Source organism: Podarcis filfolensis, assembly GCF_964270895.1.
Source record: "Podarcis filfolensis genome assembly, chromosome: 7".
NCBI lineage: Eukaryota > Metazoa > Chordata > Lepidosauria > Squamata > Lacertidae > Podarcis > Podarcis filfolensis.
The window spans coordinates 20,105,601-20,128,977 of NC_139603.1; the positions used below are offsets into that span (position 1 = coordinate 20,105,601).

The 23,377-nt window shown below is 42.9% G+C and overlaps 3 long non-coding RNA genes across 6 annotated transcripts in view; 2 read left to right on the forward strand and 1 right to left on the reverse strand.

Annotated features, from left to right (window-relative positions):
• Positions 1-10,025, forward strand: part of LOC310767192 — a 125,802-nt gene extending 115,777 nt beyond the window's left edge. For 3 of the 4 annotated variants that reach the window (XR_014550701.1, XR_014550704.1, XR_014550705.1), the window contains 4 exons: positions 2,332-2,409; positions 3,837-3,975; positions 6,315-6,393; positions 9,824-10,025. This is a non-coding gene — a long non-coding RNA (uncharacterized lncRNA). The remainder of the gene's footprint in view (positions 1-2,331; positions 2,410-3,836; positions 3,976-6,314; positions 6,394-9,823) is intronic. The other variant, XR_014550702.1, reaches the window with a different exon arrangement.
• Positions 6,415-16,782, reverse strand: LOC310767267. Its single transcript, XR_014550821.1, has 3 exons — positions 16,751-16,782; positions 8,656-8,722; positions 6,415-7,306 (listed from the first exon to the last, which is right to left on the reverse strand). It is a non-coding gene; the product is annotated as an uncharacterized lncRNA (long non-coding RNA).
• Positions 16,783-16,909: 127 nt separating this feature from the next.
• Positions 16,910-20,283, forward strand: LOC310766361. The gene is made up of 3 exons (XR_014550094.1): positions 16,910-17,061; positions 17,578-17,692; positions 20,175-20,283. It is a non-coding gene; the product is annotated as an uncharacterized lncRNA (long non-coding RNA).
• The last annotated feature ends 3,094 nt before the right edge of the window (positions 20,284-23,377 follow it).

A 23,377-nucleotide genomic window follows, 5' to 3' on the forward strand; every position in this document is an offset into this window, starting at 1 on the left:
GAGGTGTGTAAAACCTCCCAGGGAAATGTTACTTGTCTTATTAAAACATTTAGCTCACCCTCTCTCAGCTACCACCATCTGGGTTTGAGTCAGTGGAGTATGCTGTGGATCACCAGTGGAAACAAAACATGGCAGATCCCTGTATTTTTCACCAGTAAGCACCAGAGCTTGCCTCCTTTTTGATTGGCTCATTATGGTACTTTCCCCACTCTACCTGCTTGCTACTTTTCAGTACTGGAAGTCCTCCCAAAGGAGTTCATAATCCCTCTAGTCTAGACCATCAAAACTACATTGCTGCTGGGAAGTGTGATGGGCACACGCATTGGCAGCCATGGCTAATGGGCTTGATCCCCTTCTCACTTGTGAATTTATGCACATTGCGTTGCCAACAGCATCTGGCTGAAAATATACATTTCTGGGAGAAACGTTTGACTCCATAACAAAGAGACAGATACTCTAGGGGTGGTGCCTTGTTTGTCTACCAAAGTGTTAAATCTTCATGGAACATTTTCTTTTGATAACAACAGTTTTTTAACGGTGAGCCTTATAATTCACCAGCTGCTATCTGATCTCCTATCACACCTCTAATTAACAGTTAGAAAGGAATATTACTTCATATTAATGACATGCACAGAATATGAAGCACATGTGAACAGCAAAAATACATTTGTTTCTGTGATGCTTGATTAATAACAGTTAAATGTTCCTATCTGGACATGGCAGATCTCAAGAGGGCATATGCCTCATGTAATAACGAAGCACTCCTTTTGAAAATGCTGCACAAAATTATTGTGTGTGGGGAAGCCTTATGATGCTTCCTGCATTGCAGCAGAAATACCACAATAAGGCATGTTTTTGCATTGACATTTACATGTGAACTATATGGCACAGGTATCTAAATATCACAGGGCTACGTGAACAAAAGGGAAGTTAAGATGATACTTGATAACTTTCACCTTGAAGTCGAACAAATGCACCCAACATTAAAACAGTTATCTATCATAATAAGCAACAATTCCAATCAGCTGCTTTACTATGGGGACGTGGGTGGCGCTGTGGGTTAAACCACAGAGCCTAGGACTTGCCAGTCAGAAGGTTGGTGGTTTGAATCTTCACGACGGGGTGAGCTCCCGTTGCTCGGTCCCTGCTCCTGCCAACCTAGCAGTTCAAAAGCACATCAAAGTGCAAGTAGATAAATAGGTACCGCTCCGGCAGGAAGGTAAATGGTGTTTCCGTGCACTGCTCTGGTTCGCCAAAAGTGGGTTAGTCATGCTGGCCACATGACCCGGAAGCTGTAAAGCGAGATGAGCACTGCAACCCTAGAGTCGGTCACGACTGGACCTAATGGTCAGGGGTCCCTTTACCTTTACCTTGCTTTACTATGAGCAGTTTTAAAGGTGCAGTTAGGTGACTGTTTTATTCCAACAGACCATTAGGAAGTGACTGGTTGTTGTTTTTTAATGCAAAGGGCTTTTAATAAGACTTTGCTGTTTTTATTATCTGTATTTTAATAGATTTGATTTTTATATTGTTTTAATTCTATTACAATTCACGATTATCTTTTATGTTTAATCTTTTATGGAGCTCAACCACACTTCCCTTTGCCATGCTCCTCCTCCAACCCCTCAGAAAACCTGCTCTTCCATGCTGAACTGGAACAAATGGCAATTGGGCTTTCTATGGATTGCCATTGGTTCTGATTTAGCACTAAAGAGCAGGTCCTCCAGGGGAAAGCAGTGGGAAGAGCAAAACCGCTCAGACCCATGCCTAGAAAAGAGGATAAGTGGTTCAGGCCCGTGTTTTCTAGGCATGAGAAAAGCAGAAGTGTATACGAGCCTCTTGGGTAGGGTTGCCATATTTCAAAAAGTAAAAACCAGGAAACCACCAAAATTGTTGAGCTGTTTTTAGACAAACCCCAAAGCTGTTGAGCAGGACTTGGGTGCTGCCAATGCAGAAGTTTGACTTCACTGTAAGAGGCACACTTTATTGTCTCTTGAGGCAGATGGATGCCCACAGCTCTCCCTCTGATTGGCTAAAAGACTGAGGAGGGAAGTGAAGGGTGTGTGTTTGTGTTTGTGTAGCTGGAATACGGGAAAGGGGGAAGAGACTTGAAGTGTTGGAATTGAAGGGCTGCAAGGAAAAGAAAGGACTGGAACACTTTTAACAAATCTGGAATACTGGAAAGTGTCAGCAGGCATAGTTGAAGCTTGGCAGCAGAAAGGAGCAAGGGGAAAGCTGATGTACACAAATTTTGGGCAAGGTGCTCGGGAGAGTAGTGTTGATTCAGCTGCAGGTGCTCTGGAATTAAACTTATTTTTTGACTCATTTCAGTGTGGATTCAGGTTTCGCTTGGGGACAGAATTAACCTTGGTTGCCCTGATGGATTACGTTTTGCAGGAGGAAATCAAGGTAAGTGGTACCCTGTTGCTTCTGTTCACTCAGTGGCCTTTGATACCATCTCTGGTATCAATCATCTCTGGAGGTTGAAGGCATTGTTTTGTGGTGGTTTCATTCCTAATTGCAGGATTGGTGCCAGAAAATATCATTGGGTGACTTGTCTAAGCTTCAGGCACAGGACTAATGAGAAGTTTCAACAGTGCCACATTGTCTTGTCCCTTGGCCTCCCTGAGACTCTGAGCGTTCTGATATTTGACCTTTTCACCTGCAATCTGAAAAGAGGTTTAATTACTCCACAATGAAAAGAAAACTCCATGAGTTTTAAAGTTACCTTAATAATGGCACCCTCTCTTTTTATTAGTTTTGTCCATCTTGCAGTTCTGCTCAGGTTGTAAGGCATGGTTAATTGGGAAATGGGGGGGGGGGAGAGTGAGTGGCACTGTGGTCTAAATCACTAAACCTCTTGGGCTTGCCAATCAGAAGGTTGGTGATTCTCATCCCATGGTTGGTGGTTCGCATCCCATGGCATCACTATAATTCTGGATAAATGTTGAATATGAATTGTTCTGATGCACACACAAAAAGCAGGCTCAGGTTATTTTTCTTGCTCCTGGTTAGTGGCTAAGTCTTGTACAGTGGTACCTTGGTTTACAAACTTCATCCGTTCTGGAAGTCCGTTCTTAAACCAAAGCGTTCTTAAACCAAGGCATGCTTTCCCATAGCAGCGGGGGACTCAATTTACACTCAACAGGAAGCGGAACATGTTCTGCTTCCAAGGCAATGTTCACAAACCAAAACACCTACTTCTGGGTTTGCAGCCTTCTTAATCCAAGTTGTTCATAAACAAAGCTGTTTTAAAACCAAGGTACCACTGTACTGTGTTAGTTTTGGCTAGGGGCATGAATCTCTATAAAATGGTGAACAGCAGTGTCATTAACTTTATACCTGCATAACTCCTTCATGATAGTCCTTTAGACTCCATTTGAAGTTCTCTCTATTGCCACAAAACTCATAAGATTTGAAATGGAAATGTAAGTGACAACAGTAATAAGAGAAGCAAACGACAAGCACAAGCTCAGATTATTTAATGTAGTCTCTGATTTATATGTTTTTGTTAGTTTTGTCTGAAATAGAAAATAGCATACATGAAAGCAACCTTGTGTTATGTGTGACCTTTTTCAAAAGTTCTAAGTGGATTGTTTAATTTTACACCCACTAGTTTGGAGTATATAGACATCTGATCTTTTACTTGTGTTTTAACTGACATATTTTATATGCCAAAGTCTATTAAATGTAGCACAGCTTTTGCAAATAAGGTTGCTTAGAATTTTAATCCCTCTCCCAATATGCCACTTAGCTAATTTTTTTTGTTCCGTCAAATCCTCCTTTTAGACATTTCCACAGACTTTTCTGAGAAATTCAATTTCTTCCTATTATAGGTTAATGCCCTTTTGGAAGAGAAGTGGGGCTTATTTCCACCCGCCCACCCAGAATTTGTCAGAGGAGTTCATGGCTATTAAACATTTCTGTCAGAGAGCAGGAATAACATTTTGAAAAGATCACTTACACATAAAAATGGTGAGCATTAAAAATGGTCAGTGAGCAGTTCCAGAGATAACCTTAGTGTCTGATTTCTTTAAATGGTTGGGGTGGGAAGAAAGCACATACTTTGTGCAGCCCAAGTGGTTTATGCCGCACAGGATTTTGGGTAGTGTAGCAGGCAGATGCAAAATTGAGAAGATCCGTAACTGAGAAGGTCCACTGGGGGACACCAACTTTTGGCCTCACTCAGGGTGCCATATTATGAAAGATTACCCAAGTCCACCCCTGAGTTTATGGGTGTATTGAGGTGAGAACCTGACACAAGAGAAGAGCCCTGGAGAGTGAAATTTGGGCATCAGAACCTGAAGTGCTCAGAAAGAATCCGTATCTCTAGCAATGTCAGAAGTTCAACTTCCAGTCTGCTAAGATTTTGTTTAAGGGTAAGTTGTAACTGTACATAAATGGTAGCAAGGTGTTCCGTGTTCAGAAAGGTGTTACTGACATTTCTTCTGTGCCTTGTTGTCCACTAGTAGGTCCCATTCATGGGTGAAACTTTTTTTTTTAAAAAGGGGGCATTTTTTAATATCCTTCAGTGGTCCATAGGACTCCACCAGGGGACTTGCACAAGGTGTTAACAGCCTTACAAAAGCTGACATCTGAGCTGCTGAATAGTGTCGTTAAAACTGTTGTCTTTTAAAGTTCTGTTCCTAGTGACTGTAACTCCTGAAATTAGAGTTTCTGACCTCAAAGCATTTTTGGTGGCTAAATATGTGTTTCTCATTTAGATAGGGTAGTCCTTGAGATGGATCTTTCATTCATTCTGAAGGTTAATTCCATAATCCAGTGTCATGGCACCCTGGGGTGCCTTGAATGATGGTCAGGGGTGCCGTGGGCAACACTGGCCACTGTCCCTCTTTCCTTCCCTCCCTTCCTCAGATGCCCTCTCATGGCTCTGCCTCCCAAAGGCTTGCACGACTATTTGTTGCAGCTGCCCTGGCTTCAAGTGCCCCAGGTGAATGGTGCCTCTGGGGCTGGCCAGGGGGTGTTTCCCAGGCCCCTGTGGGGCAGTGTGAGGAGGAACCTCTCTTTGGGGTGGGGGGAGGCAGCTGAGAGACCAGGGGCGACAGCAGCGACTGCCCAGAGGACTCCTAAGGAGAGAGGAGAAGAGAGGCAGCTGAGGGAACACTCCACAAGGGAGGGTGTTCAAAAAAGGGTGAGGGGCTGCCAGCTCTGCAGGCAAGGGGTGACATAACTGGGCTCCTGAGCCCCACAGGGGTGCCGCAGAAAGAATGTAGCTGGCCAAGAGAGCCATTGACTCAAAAAGGTTGAAAACCTCTACCATAACCCATAGACAGCATGAATTAATTTTGGTCCTTACATTCCCCTGAGAAAGAATGGCATGCTCTGGATGTGAAGTGAGCACTTAATGCATCCATCAACAGGATTAGTTGATTCATTTTTGGTTTCATTTCACCCAAATTCTCTTTAGGAAGAAAGTGACTAGTTCATCCTTGGCAAGTTGGATTTGGGATTGCACACAGCTTGCTTCTGGAAAATTTCACTTGCTCGTTCCTTAACGTGTTACAGCATGTTCTACTAGGTCTGTGGCAACATTTGCTTCCAATGCTCCTCTGCAAGAGGTGTGTGTCAGCAGCTGTGTGGGAAAACCCATTGACATTTATCCAACATGACAGAAGTATGCCTCAGCAGAGGCAGCGTTTGGGTAACAGATATCACAACAAGTTCTTTAGCAGTGGCCAGCTGTTCCCACCCAGTAGGTTCCATAGCTATACTGTAATTCACCATGATATGTGTTCATCACCTCCAGAGAAGGAACAGTTGGCTCTCACCTGAACTTTGTTTCTCAGAGTTGCTGAATACATGGAATGGGCCTACCCAGTCAGCCATTCTTCCATTTTTTTTTTCTATAAGCATGTTTTAAAATATGTTTCTCTCCCCCCCCTCCAAGTTTTCAGTAGATAGGTTGTTGCTGGTTTATTTATTTTCCAAATATTAGTTTCCTTACATGAGTTCAAAGCTACTTAGCCTGTTCATGTAGCTTGTCATTCAGTGGACTGAGATGATGGGAGCATGTCATCTGGACAAAGGCCAGTCTGTGTTTCCCATCTTTTGATGCAAAAAAAGCAGCAATGAAACGCAAAACAAACAAATAAATAAACAAATACCCATCGTGCCATGCGCTCAACACCTCATCTGTTCCTTTTGTCAGATTTTAAGACTTATTTCTTCCCCTACGGGCTATCAGCTTCCACAAAAGTAACTAGACTCCATGGACTCAAGACTCTCTTGAGACCCATTAAGTTCTCCTAACCCTGCTCCACAGCATGATAGAGCTACACTTGGTTTCCTTGCAGATGGACGAATGAACGTGGAAATGTGAGGGGGGGAAACAAGACATGATGAAGAATGTTGACAAAAAGAGCCTTTGACAAGGTGAGTTGCTAAAATGTGATGTTTTATTGAGTGCAATTTGGCTGTGATGTACAATGTATGCAGTAGTTGCTGGGGAATATATATGGTCTGTAATGTAAAGAGTGCCCAAAATGAAGCATCTGTTGAAAGATTTCTCTCTCTCTCCAAAGTACACATTTCAGTGTGAACATATTTTGTTTTGGCATGGGATAATTTATCCCTGTGTCTGGTTTTTCTCAGCTGTTAGCTTCCTATTACAATATTAGCTAAAGTACAGTAATTCAGAACTGTGAGGAGTGTGCTCATTTTCCCGCAGAAAGCTCCCACCTCGCTTTCATGTGTCTGTAGTACCTTTTATGCACCTTAGAGTAATGCTACACATTTTCCTCAACGGTACTTTAACGACTCTCAGGAATTACACATAGGTTGTTCTGCTTTATACTTTTCTTCTTGTTTTCCTTCCCCCTGTAAATTAGGGAACAGAAAAGACCTAGAGTCTCTGAACTGCAATATCTCTTCCTTTGTCCTTTAATTTATTTTGTTGCCCCTTCCCACCCTACAGTACTATTTCCAAATACTGGACCTATATTAACGCATTCCATAATATCACACTATTATATTGCTACTAAGTTTATAAATTTTGCAATATATTTTGTCAGAAATCTTCTTTCTCCAGTGCCAGTTTTGTGTTTTAGGAAGCTGACATTTTAATGCATCAGTCTTGTTTTGGTTAAGCGACACTGAAAATGCACATCAAAAACCCATACCTGCACTTTGACTGCTGTTCGCTTTCTCATCCAATATTAGACCGTCAGTGCACTTCGTAAGGGCTATGTCACTTTTTATTCTATAGAAAGCATTGTAAGCTGGAGATCTGCAAATATTCATTAAACTGGAACAGGCTCATGCACTCATCTGGCCAAGAATCATTGTTCTATGGGGAGATTGTTGTTACACACACAAACACACACACACACAAACACACACACACACACATTTTCCAGGCATTCCGCCTGGAGGCTTGTATGTTTGGAGTCTGGCTTGCATGGTTCTGAACTGTGCCATTGATGACTATTACATACTCCTACATTTCTCCGATGAAAATAGGGACATCCTATTTAATCATTATTGTCAGGGAACTGCCATCGGAACTAGAGGAGGCGGCGAGGCTCCACAGCGATCCTGGAGAGGGGCCAAGCAGGGAGAGAGGCAGGTCTCCTGTTGGGGAAGAAAATCAGCGCAACACCAGGGATAGAGGGGGGCCAATGGGGGAAGCAGAGAGCAGGCTCCGGGACTCTTCACTGGACACCAGCGGGGAGAGCACAGGTCCTCCGCTACCCATGCCCTCCCTGCGCAGAAGACTTCCACGCAGGGAGAGTAGGAGGAGACTGGGCGTCAAACAACTTTTATGTTGGAAAAGGTTTAAGAAACGCCCACTGACGGATTCTGCCAGCGACTGAACAGCCACGGAGTGGATGGCTGTCCAGCGAGAAATGGTTTAACCAGCCAACCTAGCCCAGAGTGGCGGCTATTTACGCACATGCAACCCCTAAAGCCATTACAATTATCTTCTTCTTCTTCTTCTTCTTCTTCTTCTTCTTCTTCTTCTTCTTCTTCTTCTTCGGCTGAGTAAGATTGTCTCCCAATATGATCTTAGCAGTGTGTTGGTAAGTGACTGTAGAGGCCAATTCTGGCTCCACACATCCTTCCACAGTGGGGACAAAGGTTTCCAGGTGGGAGTTGATCATGGTGAGGATTTGCCAAACATGCTTTCCTCTTGTTTCTCCCTTTCATCCTGAGTTCCTGCTTCTTCAAAGTCGATGACACCTTTGGTAAAGGCTGGAGCCCAATTTTTCCCAATTTTCCGTACTTATACTGCATTTCTTTAGATTAGCCTTGACAGCACATTTAAACCTCTTTTGTTGTCCACCGGTATTTTGCTTTCCATTCCTAAGTTGGGAATAGAGTAGTTGCTTTGGAAGGTATCCGAACCACATGACCAGTCCTATGAAGTTGGTGTTTAAGCATCATTGCTTTGACATTAGTGATCTTTGCCACTTCCAGTACACTGACATTAGTTCACCTGTCTTCCCAAGTGAAATAATAATAATAATAATAATAATAATAATAATAATACCCACTCATCTGACTGGGTTGCCCCAACTACTCTGGGTGGCTTCCAATATATATAAAAACATAATAAAACTTTAAATATTTTTTGGAAAAAACTTCCCTATACAGGGCTGCCTTCAGATGTCTTCTAAAGGATGTATAGTTACTTACCTCCTTGGCTCGGGGGTCGCTTAAACTCCACCCCTTCCAACATTTCTCCAATAAAAAAAGGGGCATCCTAAGGAAAAGCAGGACATTCCAGGATCAAATTAGAAACTGCAAATTTGGAACTGTCCTTGGAAAATAGGGACACTTGAAGGGTCTTCATATTAGCTAAATAGACACATTCAAAGGTTCTTCCCACTATGTCTTTTATTTTCATTTTTCTTTCTACAACTGCCTTACAAAGTAGAGATTAAGCACTGTGTTTTATTGCAACATAGATATAGATAGAAATTAGGGTTACAGTATGTTTAGTAACTATAGCATCCACATTTGCATGTATGCATGAGTTTTGGGTGTTCTGGCACCCCAGAGTGCATCTTGGAACTAACCTCCTCATCTTATGTCAGGGGTCAGCAACCTTTTTCAGCCATGGGCCGGTCCACCGTCAATCAGACCATGTGGTGGGCCCAACTATATTATTTTGGGTAAAGTGAACGAATTCCTATGCCCCACAAATAACCCAGAGATGCATTTTAAATAAAAGCACACATTCTACTCATGTAAAAACATGCTGATTCCCAGACTGTCCACGGGCCAGATTGAGAAGGCGATTGGGCCGCATCTGGCCCACAGGCCTTAGGTTGCCTACCCCTGTCTTATGTTTTGTGGTGAATTAATGAGTGGTAGCTGGTTCTACAAATTGAAATTTTTATTCATAAGTTATCATACTGTACATTATACTGACATGACTGCTTCCAGACAATGCCACCAACATTAGCTATCATGGCAGCAAATCACCTGTACTTGGTCAACTACTTAGTTATGCAGAGTCCCATTCTCCCAAGAAAAGGAAGTGTACCAGAATATCTACTTCACAATGGAAACTGGTTTGACAGGTGGTGGTTTTTTTGAGTTTTTGCCACAATCCTCTTCCTCTTGAGCAGCAAGCTTTATGAACTGTAGGGGGGGGGATCATTTGCTGCTTGGTGGGGGTGGGGGATGGAGGACCAGCAAAATCCAATTTTTGCATGTAGCACTGGACAGATGGAGGGGGAAAAACTGGTCTGTATGCAGGATGATGACTTATGGAACTGCACATCCCTAGATGTGAGAAGAGTCTAAATCTGCTCCAACTTGTTTATCCCACTGAACCCAAGTATTTCTGTCTTGACAGGGGTGTGTTTACCATCTTCTTGCTGGGAATGAGAGTGTCCCAGTGGTTAAACTAGAAACCTGCCTTACCCACTTCAAAGCCTCCAGGGCAGGTAGGTAAAGAAAAAACCAGTCAACCAACCAACCACTTCTTCCGTGCTCCACATGGCTCATTTGATTACCTGAACCCTTTTGAAGCCTGCCAGAAAGTAGCACAGAGAGTGGATCTGAGAGCCAGTGTGGTGTAGTGGTTAAGAGCGGTGGACTCATAATCTGGTGAACCAGGTTCACTTCCCGGCTCCTCCACATGCAGCTGCTGGGTGACCTTGGGCTAGTCACACTTCTTTGAAGTCTCTCAGCTCCACTCACCTCACAGAGTGTTTGTTGTGGGGGAGGAAGGGAAAGGAGAATGTTAGCCACTTTGAGACTCCTTCGGGTAGTGATAAAGCAGGGTATCAAATCCAAACTCTTCTTCTTCTTCAGAAAAGTTTCCACTCCTGCCAAATGCTGTGACTCTCAGATAAATTCTGTTATTGGCAGTGGGGGAAATGTGGCTGCATTTGGTGTATTCAGTTGACTCTCTTGTTGCCTTGTAACCACAGAAACTTTGATTCTCCATTCTGTGCTTCCCTTTCTTTGCAACCTCCTCACAGCAGTATTAAGGTGCTGATGATAAGTAGAATTTTCACCATGAATATGTAGTGACTCAATCTACACTTTGAACTGAACTGATGATTAATGAAAGAAGTCACTTACTAATGCTGGAGAAATTCTGGAAAAGTAACACTACAGTCACTTGTGACCCTAGTCTATTGAAAATGTTGTTCCCTTAGTGTTTAGGATCAGTTAATCATGCCATGATGTCATCTAGCCGTGAATTTTTCTTTTGTGTGGGATAACTCATTTGATGGCTTCACAACATGGGGGGAGGGATTGTAGATATGTCATGGGGGTAGTGTTGAGCCCAACACTTCAGAGGCAAACTTTGGTAATCTTTGGTGATATGATGCCCTGAGCGAGCCCAAAATATGGTGCCCCCAAATGGATCTTCTCACTTATGGATCTTCTCAATTTTGCACCCCCTTGGCTTGGCACCCTGCACAAGGCAACCAACCACACCGTCCTAAATCTGACACAGGGCTATTAAAAACAATGTCTATCTCTTGTCTCACGCAACATGTAACTCTGACCTGCTGTGAGGCACCCTCTTTAGAACACTTGTCTCTTCCTGTGTTCCTTTGCATTGCTTTCCTCCTTAGAATAATAGCCAGATAGCTACAGACATACATTCTCGGAAGTGATTAAATGCATCTGATAGTTCTATCTCTCCCATGAAGAAATATGCTAATCTTGAGCATACAGACTCAGAAAAAACTAATTGTGGCTTCCCTGGGTTGGCTTTTGGGTTAGCTTATTCCCTCACCCCCACCCTGCTCCCTGTGCCTGTTTAATCTATCAATAATATAGCAACTGGATGATGTGCTTGTCGTAAAAAGGCACGAGGATGCTCCCTTCTCAGCAGGCCTACAGATTGCTTTGTTGGAGCTCTTAGCCTCAAACTCTTATTACTGCAGTCTGTGGAGAGAGGAAGGCACTTGCTTAACCCTAAAATGCCAAAAGCGTGCCTCCCCAAAGAGTGTTTTGAATGTTATTCATGCTGGCAATAATTATGCATATGCCAAAGTACCCTTGGAGCTACAGATAACTTGCTTAACGCTGAGCCTTTATCTAAGGGATTTTAAGATTGCAAATAGGTACCCTGAGAATGATTTTCCATCATGAAAGCATTACAGCTGCATGCACTGATTCCCCTCCCCATATTGAAGATATTTATGATCACTTATTGAACATATTTATGACTGCATGTCGATCGTTCAATGCCCAGATATGTAGCTTGCTTAACAGCGTGTCCTCCAAAGCTCATTGTGGTTATTGATTTATCTACTCATTAAAGATGACTTAACAGCTGAGTCAGAATGAAACAGTACTGCAAAATACTTGCTGCTACTCCTAATTTTGTTTGCATTAATGGTTTAGACAAAGGTTTAATAGTGATGCAATAAATAAAAAAATATTTCTGTTTTCACAGTATATGGGAACAGATGAAGCTGTCTCATACCAGATCAGATCACTGGTCCATCTGTTGGCATCCATCTGTTTCGAGAGACAATGGAGTACGCCTCTGGGGATGGAGTCAAACCACTGTGTTAGCAGCACTGAAGTGACCTCCCTTAGATGGAAGACTGGGCAGTGTGTATGGAGGTCCTGGACTTCCCAGAAGACAAGACCTTGCTATTGGCCTTGCTGATCTGATCCAAAGGAAAGCAGAGCAATACGTTTGGCATCAGAAGCTGCTGGAAGAAGGTGTACAAGGTGCAAGCCAACTGTCTTAGAAACTGCACTCTGGATTTATGTAGGGTTTACTCCAGGCATAGGCAAACTCCAGCCCTCCAGATGTTTGGGACTACAATTCCCATCATCCCTAGCTAACAGGACCAGTGGTCAGGGATGATGGGAATTGTAGTCCCAAACCTCTGGAGGGCCAGAGTTTACTTATGCCTGGTTTAATCCTTAGCCTTTTCTTCTCCCAAAGATATCCCTCAAGGCAATGGAGGTTTAGGATCAGTTTTTCTTCTCCTAAGTGGGCTCCCTTCCCAAATTAGTGATCCCCATCTGCTCCTCACTTCCCTCTACAGCACATGCAGAAACCGTCTTCTTGTCTGTAGGATCCACTATTAGTCCCGTACACTCAATTCTCCAGAGCCTGTCTTCACATGCAGAGGGAAGTCCCTAACTCACTGAGGGTTGGAGACCCATCAACTACCCTCACCTGGTTTAGCTGGCCAGTTGAAGCCATCTCCAGGGGTGTGGCCACTGTCATATGCTGACAGCTTCTGGGAGCGACAGTTGAGAACTAAGTGCAGGAGGGTATCTAAGGTGGTCAAACTACCCTAGAAGAAGGTTGTGTTTCCCACCAGAGTACTACCCCTCCCATAACACCCCATGCATGTCATCTAGCTCAATATTAACTATGGCAGGAGTAGCCAGTGTGGTGCACTTCATATGTCGCAGGACTGCAATTCCCATCAACCCCAGCCAGTGTGGCCAGTGGTCAGGTATGATGGGACCTTATACAGCAAAGCCATTCCCTAAAAAAAAAGGACCACCACAAAAACCCTTAAGTCATAACTTCTAACTTTGTCAGAGCCCGGAATTAAACACCCAGGCTGAGGGGGTACCAGCATGGCAGGTTCCACCACCATCTTGCCTCATTGCCACCACTCCTGCTCCTCCTGACCATCCCAAGTGCCTCCCCTCTTTCCTCTGTTCTGCAAGAGGCCAGCACCAAACGCATAGCACAAGATGGTGGCCAAGGGCCTGCTCAGCTAGTTGGTGCCAGTGGAGGTGAAGTACCAGGGCTGCAAGGAGAGGTCAGTTGCCTGGCATGGCTTCCCTGAGTGCAGAAAGGGGGCCTTGTGTGGACTTTCCTCTCTCACTTCATAATGGGATACATACTGGCGCATGTGGTGTTTCCTATTATAGGCCAGTTTCACCTGCTGAACAGCAGCCTGAAGGGAGAGAAGACAGAGTGATGCCACCTGCAACTGATCAGCCTTCAAGGACTCAGAGGAGAAGGTACTAACGAGATGCAACTGGCTTCAGCCGTCTTAAGCAGAGTTTCCAGCAGCAGTCAGATGCTAGTAAGAGCGCTTGTAGTTCCTGGCCCTACCTTGCTGCTTCCTTTTGTTTTGACCCTATGATCATCAGATTCCCTGACCCTTGGACCATCTGACCATGTGGATTGTTGTTCACCCACCCCTAGGACTGGACCTGACTTCAGATGCCGAATCTTCCTCCAGGCAAGTACACCTCAGAGACTCTTCTAGTTGGTTGCTCTCTCACTCCACTGAGCCCTGCATGTTGTTGCTCAGCAACGAGACTATGACATTTGCCCCCCTCCATTGCTTGAGCTGCCCTCTCTCTGTCTCATGTCCTGCTTTAGGCCACACTCTGTCACCCCAGCAGGCAGGTGGTTGGCTGGTCCCCAGAAAGGCCCAGGAGAGAGAGGATACCTTGAGATGTGGCCAGTGACCATCCCCCCACTTTTCCAGCCAAGTTTCCCCACACAAGACCCTCAACAACTTTTAAAACTGGAAAGCTGCAAGTTTCTGTAGTGTGACTGGTTGTTGGTGTTTTGGGTTTTTTTGTACCCTACCCCTTTACTAAACTTTTGTGTGGTCTTTTAAAAGACTGGCATAGACGCCATCGGGCCGGTGTTGTGAATAAGTGTGTTAAGCTTTTGGATTAACCCCTTTTGAGGTTGCAAATAAATGTTTGTGTTAGGCTCTAGAAGCAATGCAAGGCTTTGAATGCGAGGGCACTGCAACAGACTCGGAAGCATGTGTGTGAGAGTGCTGTCCATCTGAGTTCAGTTGCTAGGAGGCAGGCATCGTACCAGAGCCGTCGGCATGTTGCCTGTGTTAATCCCCATCCAGTGTGTGAATATGTATGTCACCATCATGTATATAGATATATGCAAAGCTAACCTTGAGCATATAGACTGGTACTGCCCCTCCAGCAGAGTAGATGTATGACAGGCAGAAATTCAGCAGCTCAGAACCAAAATTTTGAGTCTTATTCCTTGGAAGCCTATAGGATCTAAATCCCCACTTTTAACAGTTTAAAGGGGTCGCAGATCCCTTTGTGTGCTCACTGACTTGAACGAGAGTGTGTGTGTATAAGATTTCAGACTTGAACAAACTTGTCTTTGAACTTGGCGGAGCCTACAGATTGGACCATGCTCATTTTGAACCATGTGTGTTTGCTTAAAAGTAAGTCCCACTGGGGTAGCTCAGCCAGCCCCACCCTTTTCCTGTATTCTATCAGTAGTGTGCTTTTTTGGAAGGTAAATGGGAGGACAGTGATGTAGAATAGAACCACCGTGTTTTCATCTGAGGAATGTTGGAGGGTGTACAACATATAGCCAAAGTAGGCAAGGCAAGAATATGCAGGAGTGATGTTCAAAAAGTTTCCTTTGTCCTTTTAATAAACAAGAGGTAAGGAACAGAAGTGGTAAAAAATAATGATTCAGACTGTCAACTTATGCTCCCATGCATGTGAAACAGACATTTGACCTTCAGCGTGTGGAAGGTTGGAAAAAAGTCTCCATTTACAGTGGTGCCCCGCAAGACGAATGCCTCGCAAAACGAAAAACGCGCAAGACGAAAGGGTTTTTCGGTTTTTGCGTCGCTTCGCTAGACGATTTTCCCTATGGGCTTGCTTCGCAAGACGAAACGTCTTGCGAGTTCTTGCGAGTTTGTTTCCTTTGTTCCTTTGTTTTCCTTGTTTTCTTAAAGCCGCTAAGCCGCTAAGCTGTTAATAGCCGCTAATAGCCGCTAAGCCGCTAATAGCCGCTAAACCGCTAATAGCCGTGCTTCGCAAGACAAAAACACCGCAAGACGAAGAGACTTGCGGAACGGATTAATTTTGTCTTGTGAGGCACCACTGTATGTACCACATGGGACAGGGCTTGGCAATGCACACTGGTTCCCTCCGTGCAATGAAAACCACACGTGCAAAATGGATTCACAAACAAAGTTCTCAAAAGTCCCATGCCTACCTTCCTTCTCAATTTGCAGTTTTGATTGAAAGCTGTCTCACTGTGGGGTAAGTAGTTTTTGATGCTGTTCCAGTCTGAAGGCCTGTACTTACCGGTAACTGTGGTATTGGACTTCGCAAACTGAAAACGGAAAAAAACTTTCCCTGTGTGTGTGTGTGTGTGTGTGTTTTTAATATTGGCTTGATTGACAGAATTTCAGTAAGTGAAATTTTTTAGGGCATGGAGTTATGTATGGTAAATTGTGTAATAGCTGTAGACATGTGCCTAGGGAACGGTCAGCAAAGGGCACTTCTATACTGTTTTGCCATATCTCTGGTTTCTACAATTGCTCCAAATGAGCATGAATTAGTTACAAAATCCATGTCTCACAGCAAAAGCTTTTTCTGTGTGTAAACATGACTTTAATCTAAGTGGAAACCATTTTAGTCGCAACACATCATTCCAGACAAGGCAAAAGATCAAAGTCCAAATTGAAAGTCGAAATTGCATCCTTGCTTACTATCTGCGTTTATCAAAGTATTTCAATGCTTTTCTAAGCCTTGGTGCTCACAAACAACTTCCTGAACTCTTCTTACCACTGGAATTGCTTAGATAATGTGCTTACTATGATTTTCCTTGTAAAGATTTGGTTCTCTTTGACACTTGTCTGCCTTACAATATGTCAGGAGCAGACCAGAGGAAGAGGAGTGGTGGAGACCACCTCCCCATCCTGACCCTTCCAGGGAGGAGGAAGAGCAGGACAGTATGGATTTACAACAGGGGTTTGGGGGAAGTCACAGCTCAGAGACAGAGGAGGGGGCAAGATGGGAAATGATGGGAGAGGAGGAGCAGGAAAAGGCAGAGCAGCAGCTGCCTGACACGTTGTCACTAGAAAGCATTCCAGACCCTCCATCTTCCAGAATCTGACAAGCCTTAAAAGTATGAGAGCAAAGAGCTCAAAGTCTTATTCTTTGTGGAACAGGAATTCAATAATATGAAGCAGCACCCATGATTCCTATGCTAAACCACAAAGCCATCTTCCTAGCCCCCTCACTTGTAAAGTTTAGGTCCTCACCATACTCATCCAGAACTTATTCCTGGTTATTTATCTTCTCCTTCTTGGTTATTTTTTTCAAATACAGAGAAAAGGCTGCTATAGAGTAGAGAAAGGAAATGTGGTTGTATGAATCAGTCCCAAAGTCACACATAAAGTTGATTATTTGATGGGTACAGGGTTGTGACTGTATATCTATTGGCCTCAACTTGATGGGTTACCAACTGGCAAACCAACCTAAAACTTTCCCCCAATAGTAAAAGTTAATATATCCCCCAAAGAAAACTGTTCATCACCTGTTATGGAGATCCATCTTGATAGGGCTGAGATGCAGTCTGACTGTTAACTGTTTCTGGCTTTACCAAGACTTAAAGCATATCCTCTTTGTGACATCACACATGGCATCAGAATGGCATGTTTGCATTCAACCTAGACTATCTCCATGCCAACAGCAAGGGCAAGTAAACTTCTGCAACCAAGTAACCATCAGCCTGATTACCCAGTTGTTTCTATCTAGACTATTTGATGTTCATTTTTTGCTCTCATAATCAAAGCCTGAAAAAGAGCTTTGTATAATCTGAAAACCTGCTTCCACTGTTAAAGAAAAGTAATTGTCAGAGACTGGGCAGAGGAGGAATGGTGGAGACCTCCTCCCCATCCTGACCCTTCCAGGGATGAGGAAGAGGAAGATGGTATAGATTTACAACAGGTGTTTGCGGGCGGTCACAGCCCAGAGGCAGATGAGGGGGAAAGTTTGGAAATAATGGGAAAGAGGAGCAGGCAGAGCTGAAAGTCTTTATACTTTTCTGGGCAACCAACTGGGAGCAGCTGACAGCACCCTCACACAATATTTCTGCTTTTTCAGCTTGTGGTTCACTGTGGGGGAATCTACACACACACAAAAAAAAACACGGTGAAAATGTTTTGGGGTGTTGTTTTTTTAAAAAATATATATTGAATTTGCCCTAAGCTCACCATCTCCATCTGGTGTCACATTTCTATAATGCACTTAAAATGCAATATTTGCAGCTTTATAGCTGAGTCTTATGTTCAGTCTTTTCAGTGGCTTGACTGAGGAATCTTTGTTTCTACACATAGTTTGTTGTTTGTTTTTATATGTTAGTTTAAAACAGCATCTGACACAAGCATGAAAGATCTGCATGAGGGAAATCCAAACCATCATGTTGAGGTGTTCATGAAAGATCCTTGTTAATGGTTTCTGAAATCCCAGCTAAGATGTAATTGAGCAACTGCCTGGAGTTGACCCAGTGCTGTTTCATTTTCTAAAAATGTTTATGATTAAGATTAAGTTAAGGTGCCAGGTGTTGAGGCTACTGGAAAGGCTAGATTAGTGTCTGGAATTTGAAGGTCCATTGAAGCTGGTCTCCCCATACATCTGACCATTTATAATTCTCTGATTTCAAACATGAGAAGAAGAGTTATACTCATCAGAAATCTAAGAAGGGCAATGGGGAACAGCATGCTAAGTGTTGCTTTTTGACCTGCTTCGCAATTCATGGAAGGAAACTTGTCTAGATTCTGAACACCTTATAAGCTTGGTCATTGTGGATGAGGAAGCTTTGCAGTTTCTGATGCAGTCCAAGAGGGCAAAGTTCAGGGACATCTCTATGAACCTGCCTGAGGATGTTGCTGCAAGCACAAATTAATGATCTGTAGTTAGCGATGCTTGTGGTCTACTGCTTGCAACTACATCAACTAAATGTTTTGTTAGGTTAAAAAGCTACTAGCAGAACAGACTAGCCCAAGGTCAGTTGCAGCATTGTGAATTAAATCAACACAAATATGTTGGTTGTGTGTATTTATGATGATGGTTTTCTGTAGTACCATCAATATTTTGTGATGCTTTATGGCATACTATAAGCAAAGCAGCTAGGCTCCTGCCCCAACAACCTTACATTGCAAATATCCACGATGTGGAGAGAAACAACTTACATTGCAAATATCCACGATGTGGAGAGAAACAACTTAGAATATTGGCGAAGTTTTCCCAAGCCAGTCTTGAGTAATGAATGGATGTGAACCTGAAAAAGCTTCCAATCTTTCCTTCACCGCAGATTTTGATCCAAGCCTGGTGAGAATGCCTGAGTAGAAGGGGGAAATTCTGAAGGAGATATCAGTGCCCACTCTTGAAATCTCCCATAACAATCCATTTGTGCCATTCCTACTGGACCCAGTGAACTGAAGGTATTCCATTAGGCCAGCCTTCCCCAACCTGGTGCCCTGTAGATATTATTACACTACAACCCACACCATCCCAGTTCATTGGCTATGCTAGTTGAGGCTGATAAGAGTTGTAGCCCTGGAGAGCACTGTAACAATGAAGAAAAAAAATTGTACCCCATCCATCTGACTGGGTTGTCCCAGCCAATAGGCTGCAGAAGGCTGTTTTAGGTCCTCTTTGGAAGGGGCAAAAGAGGCTGCCGAGGCAATTTCCAACATCAGGAAGAGAGCAATTTCCACTGGTCATAAGTGCCATTTAAGGTCCCTTTCCCCAACTTTCTAGGCTTCCTTCCATTAGTTGATTGCCCCATATGGAACCATTAAAAAACGGTCCAGAGGGGCATAATTTTCAAAGCCCTCACTTCAGATTAGCTGCAAATAAATATCAGAGTTGGTCAGGGGTCCTTTTACATTTTAAATATGAGAGTTGCGATATTTTCCCCCTCCCCCAAAGAACAGGTAATTTCCAGGTTAATCTGAGGGGAGCCTTGGCATGCTTATCTATCTCTCAAAACAACAAAGTGAGCATGGAATGAGAAAAGACAAGGGTGGTGGCTTGAATATAAAGCATGCAGCATGAAAAGTAGCAAATGCATATGATGCCTCAAACATCAGTTATGGAACTTGAGTAAAGATATACTGCATGAGAAACCAGCCAGTTATATGTACAGCCGTACCTAGGAAGTTGAACGGAATCAGTTCCGGAAGTCCATTCCACTTCCAAAACATTCTGAAACCAAACCACAGCTTCTGATTGGCTGCTGGAAGCTCCCGCAGCCAATCAAAGCCGCAGATGCCCTGTCAGACATTCGGGTTCCAAAAGAACGTTTGCCAACCAGAAAAATCACTTCTGAGTTTGTGGCTTTCAGGAGCCAAAACATTTGAGTTCCAGGGCATTCGACAACCAAGGTACGACTGTAATGTCCTTCGATTTAGCTATTGATCTAGAGCACCTTAAGGTCCAGCTATGGGAGCCAGTATCACTGACATGGAAACTTTGCACATTTTTCTGCCCATCCCCTCCAGAAGTTCTTGTCTCAACATGAGATCCATCCATAGGCATTCTGGTATGACCTCAAACCTGTAGCATATGGATTGGGCCATAGAGCTCTTGGGATTTGCTTTAATCTTGGCAGAATATTGATACCTCTTAAACTGTGCTGTTTTTACTGTGTGCACTTTCCTACTGAGCTATTAACCATCCATAACAGCAGCATATAACCATATATGTTTATAGAAATCTGTTGGAAATTTTAAGCTGCATTTTTTAATGGCTTCTACTGGTGTTTTAAATACTGCAGTTAATCATGGAATGAGTCTCAAGTCTACTGGAGTGCAGAGTGATAGTGAATTTTAAAAGTATGACTAGGGAGAAAAAGGGAATGCTGTGCCCTTGGAATTAAAGTCCTAGCGTGGAATCTATGAAAGTAATTTTATAGGAAGAATCAATTTTGGGGATCCCTTTTCTTCTCTGTATAGGTTACACTGAAGGACCAAAAATGAGTGTCTCCAATGACCTACTGAGGAAAGCTCATAATGATGTCTTTGATTTTTCGGTTCTCCAGTGTCTAAAATTCTCCATATAAAATGAATCTGTTTCATAGCAAAGTGTTTATTGCCAGCTTTCCCAAACTTGCTTACTTGATTGCTTTGGGGTTTTGAGGAATCACACGGCAGGGAAAATTGCCCTTCTGGGTCTCATTACAAACACCATCATTAGCCAGTCTTTTTTGACAGGCCTGGTGGTTACGTAGTTTGATAAGCTTGGTGTGGTTTTCTGCTAATCAAAGTGTTGTTTGGCAGTCATAACCAGCAGACACACACAGGGGGTATTTGATTACGCAACTCTTATGGAAGACAGAAAGATGTCTCTCCCAGGGTGTATACAATCAGTCAATTATCCCCCACCCCAACTGGAACTGAACCAAGATTTGCTGAGATCAGGATGAACGCGAATTCTGAAAACAATGACTATTTGAGCTGCTGAACCTTCAAAACTGCATTAAAAAATCCAACAGGCTCCTTTATGTCTGCTTATAAATTCATTACATCTTTCATTAATTATAATTCTACCATTATTATTATTATTGAAATTCAGCTTGTATGCAACATAATACAGAACATGAGCCAATTCATGCCACATGCAGCTCATGAATTAAACTTTGACTGCATGGAGAATTCCTTCTTCCAAAATGTGTGGCTTTCTAGTCCAATTTCTGTAAATCTAGAGGTTGCTCAGATGATGATGATGATCAAATTAGCATACCACTTTTTAATCCAAAGATCACAGGGTGGTTCACAGCATAAAAATACAAAATTGATTGATTGATTGAATTTATATACTGCCCTGTACCCAGAGGTCTCAAAAGAAAATACATTATAGAACAAGAACCAAAAAAGAAAGCAAGATCTTCACACCCACAAACGTATTTAAAAAGCCACAGAATATTCTTCAGAATATTCTTACTGAAATACAATATGAGGAAATGTTAAATGAGGTAATAAAAAAGAGAAAAAGAAAGATATGAAAGAAATGTGTAAAAAGGTCTTACAGCTATCCATCTGCCAGTTATGTATACAGTAATTCTTCAAATTCGTCAAATGTTTAATCTAGATTAATATTCAGCTGTTCCTCCCTCTGCTGAACATACTTTTCCAATCTTCATAGAATCTCTGTGACCAGGCCTTGGGCTGATTGAATAAACACTTTTGCCTGGCACCTAAAGATATGTAATGAAAGATCAGGCAAGCACTCTTGGGGAGAGCATTCCACAAATGGCAGCCTCATAAGACTTGACAGCTTCCTTGAATTTCTTTCACAGGAATAAACTGGAGGATTTGTGTGCAAGCACATGCTTCTGTACTAGCTTTTCAAATTGCCAGCTCCTGGATGCAATAGAAATGCAACTTTTTCTATAGCTTCTCATTTTTAAAAATAATAATTAAATGTTAAAAGTAATTTTCCCACCTCTGGGTATTTTGGTCTACAATTCCAATTAGCATTGCTTAATACACAGAAATGATGAGTGTCATACTACAAAATGCCCTGAGAGGTCACTGGGATGGGAGAGATTGCTATGATAATTTCAGGGCGGCAAGTTCTCTTGTTCAGGTTTGATTTTGCTGCAAACCTCCTCCTCTTCCTCCTCGCTTGATTTGTGGTCACCCATGCTCTGAATGCTACATGATAATTCTGTCTTTAAAGTACGGAGATGATTAAGCCAGTAATCTGTGATGGAGATAAGATATTGGATGAAGCATCCTGCCAAGTTTCTGAGAACTGCCGAAGGACCTCCTGCAAGCGTGGTGTACATTCCTTCGTTGTGATTTGTGGGAAGAAGCCATACCTATGGAGAACGATTGTTTTGGCACAGAATTCTGTCGGTGGTGATAGTGCATCCCTGCACATCGCTGCTCATTTCATGCTTTCATTTCTCGAGAGATGCAAAGTGGCAAGCAGAAATTAGCATATGTCAACCAAGAAAATCCGGTCTGAGGGGCAAACGAAGGCTTTGCCAGCATATTTCTGTACGTGGTAAAAGAAGGCAGTGCTGTGTTTGAAAGTGAAGGCGCATGATCTACTGCTGGTTCCGATGACAAGAAATAATGATTAAACTGGACTGGTGACCAATAAAGCACACACTGTCACATTATCCTTACATTAACAACTTCAATATGCCTCAGAGAAGCTGACACCATAAATGTAATGGTGTAGTCATATTTGGTATAATATGCTCAGTACTCAGAAATGATATCTTGGAGCTGGGGGGGGTTACAGAAAAGGATTTTAAAAAACCACTCAGAGGGTTGAATACTTTCCCTTTGACAAAACAGTAAGCCACCTCATACCCCTAGAGACACCCTGTATCAGAGGTCACTGTGAGGTCTAGAATAGGGATGGGGAACCTCAGGCCTGGGGGCTGAATGCATCCCTCTAGACTTCTTTTTTGAAAATGTTTATTATTTTACATTGATTTACATTCAGATCTTACATCAAAATCTATTTATCTTGGTGGCTTCTCATCCTTACATCTTTCTCCTCCCTGCTGCCTGTTCAACCTCTTAACCTTACCTATTTACCTAAATCCCATATTTTCTATTTTCTTGCAGTTGTTCATAAGTCAAAATCTGTTTGAAATTTCGTTTGGCTGTATTGCGTTCTTAGACTGAAAAGGGTCTCCATATATATATATTTCGTCTTTCTGATTCCTTATTTTAGCTATGACTTCTGCCATTTCTGAGTTCTCTGGTAGCTTGAGTGCTCATTCCTCCTTTGTTGGGATTTCTGGTGTTTTCCATTTTTGCGCATAGACTACTCTGGCTGCCATGGTGGCATATAAAAATAATTTTACCAGCTTTTAAAAAAATCTCTGCTCCACGTACTCCCAGAAGACAGACACACACACACACACACAGAGAGAGAGAGAGAGAGAGAGAGAGAGAGAGAGAGGGAGAGAGACTTCTCTGTATGGCCCTTTGGAATCTCCCTAACCAGAGACATGTTGTTTTCAAAAATTAAACTCAAATCAACTTGGAGGAAAAGCTCAAATCTCCATCCTATCCACTGTCCCACCTACTTTTTGCCTCTGGCATTTCACATCCGTGACATGTGCCCCCTTGGAAGTCATTTGGCCTTTGGGTGGAAAAGCTTCACCATCCCTAGTCTAGAAGAATCAACTTGC